The following is a 2,464-nucleotide window of genomic DNA, read 5'->3' as shown; positions in this document are numbered from 1 at the left end:
CTCGAATTGATAAACTACGCAAATACCTAAGTTACTTCACATAAAAAATGTAATAACTTCGCATAAAAACCTACAAAATTTCTTTTAAACTCGAACCTCAAAACATCGCAAATGAAGGAAATTCACACCAAAAATAATAGGTACGAGGAATAAAAAAGTTATAAAAATAACAATATTTCCAATTTTGGATGAGAGATTTAAAAATTTGTAACACATCTCAAAAAAAGTATCATTTTTGTCATGCAATACAATTATTTTTAGTACATTTTATGCCCGCGGAACATTGAACGCTCATATTGGCAAGGACCCTTTTAATGATTTCAGTGTAGCATACAATCCATCCAACACTGAGAATATCTCGTTCGTTTCTGGCTGTGAACAATCACCGGTAACAAACTCACTAGATACCCCATCCAACTCAATCAGACTACATCCTCGCCGGTTTTCAATTTGCCTTTCTTTCATCTTCTTCCGGACTTCCATGACCTCCTCCCACTTGCTAGTTTCGGCATAAATGTTAGACAGAAGAACATGAGCACCACCATGTTTAGGATCCAATTCAAGAAGGCGAGCCGCTGCAAATTCACCAAGTTTGACGTATTCATGAACCTTGCAAGCATTAAGAAGTGCTCCCCAAACAACAACGTCAGGCTCCACAGACAATTCTTCAATGAATTTTATTGCCTCTACCAACCTCCCTGCTCGACCAAAAAGATCAACCATTAATGCACAATGCTCCCTTCTAGGAGGGATTCCATAGACTCTGTTCATTACATCAAAGTACTTCTTTCCTTCATTTAGCCAGCCAGCATGCACACAACCAGTAAGAAGACCAGCAAAAGTTATACTATCAGGTTTGAGATCATCCTTCTGCAAATCATAGAAGCACTCAACGCAGTTGGACACCTTCCCATGCATAGCATATCCAAATATCATCACATTCCATGAGATCAAGTTTTTCTCCCTTATTTGGTTGAACACATGACGTGCAGTTTCCAAAAGCCCACATCTTGAATACATGTCAACCAGCGTCGTGCTTAGACAAACATCATGTTTAAGTTTACTGTCATTTAAGCTCGAATGAATCTCTTTGACCAATTTCAGAGAGCCCAGATGTGCACAAGCTGAAATCACGCTCACTAAGGTAGCATCATTGGGTTCGCACCCTTGATCCTGCATCTCCCTAAACATGATCAATGCTTCCTTAAAATCACCATTATGCGTGTACCCACTGATCATGGCACTCCAAGACACCTCATTTCTTTCAGCCATCCGATCAAAGAGTACGCGAGCGGTCGACATCTCTCCCTTCCTTGCATATCCAGCAATAATAGTATTCCATGACACCACATTTCTCATTGGCATTTCATCGAACAATGTCCGTGCTTCTGAAATACACCCACATTTGACATACATATCAATCAAAGAATTCATAACATACGAATTAAACACACCAAGATTTCTACACACCAAATTCTTTATATGCATCCCCAACCTCAAGTCTCCCAATTGTGAACAAGCATTGAACAATGCAACGACCGTAACTTCATCGGGGACCAAATTTTCATCACCCATCAAAAAGAACAACTCGATAGCCTCCTTGGCACGCCCGCTTCGAACATACCCGCTGATCACAACTGTCCAGGACACAACATCTCGTTCAGGCATTTCATCGAACACTTGGCGAGCCACATCCACCTCGCGGCAACCTGCATACCCCCTCACAACAGAATTCGAAACGAACGAATCCGAGTGAAACCCAATTCTCAGAACCTGTGAATGAATCGCCATCATCAATCTCAAGCCTCCAAGAACACCACACGCATTGGCAACAAAGGAAAGGGTCTGCGGGTTAGGACTCGCGCTCCTCCGGAGCATCCGGGCAAAGAAACGAACGGCTTCGTCGGGTCTTCGAGCTTTCGAGAATCCACGGATCATGGTGTTCCAGGAGAAGATGCTCGGCCTCTCGATCCGATCGAAAACGAGGCGGGCGTAGTCCATGTTGGGGGGCTCTGAAAGAGCGAGGCGAGTGATGAGCTTGTCCATTGCTGGCGGCTGCTCTAAAAGGTCCCATTTGAGGATTTGGGCGTGGATTTGCTTCAATTCTGCGAGACTTTGGCAGATCTCCAGAAGAAGAAGACATGGATTTTTGAGGATTAGCTTGCTGGCTATGGAAGGTATCGCCATACTGACAAGGCGAAGGACGCGAGATCGAAACGAGGGACATTGATGAGCACTCTGATCTCCTTTGGGGTACAGTGGAAGGCAGAGGAAAGAGATATCCGTGGCATTTGAGAGAGAGAGAGATGGTGAGTTGAAACTTGAAAGATCTTCCGCTAATTCAAACTTAGCCCTCGTGTCATATCCTTTTCTATATTATAAAAATAGCGTATCTCGTGTCCTTTTACCCGTATCTTTGTGACATAAATTCAAATTTTGTGTGGTTTGAGCAGCATGTAGGACC

At 43.2% G+C, this 2,464-nt stretch overlaps 1 pseudogene; it reads right to left on the bottom strand.

The window, feature by feature from the left end:
- Positions 1-291: 291 nt before the first annotated feature.
- On the bottom strand, positions 292-2,187 carry LOC149832461 (pentatricopeptide repeat-containing protein At2g29760, chloroplastic pseudogene; annotated as a pseudogene).
- Positions 2,188-2,464: the final 277 nt, after the last annotated feature.

Source organism: Nuphar pumila, chromosome 7 (assembly GCF_984573655.1).
Source record: "Nuphar pumila chromosome 7, dmNupPumi1.hap1.1, whole genome shotgun sequence".
In the NCBI taxonomy this organism is placed as follows: domain Eukaryota; kingdom Viridiplantae; phylum Streptophyta; class Magnoliopsida; order Nymphaeales; family Nymphaeaceae; genus Nuphar; species Nuphar pumila.
The sequence above is the reverse complement of the archived record's forward strand: the minus strand, read 5'-3'. Positions and strand labels throughout refer to the sequence as shown.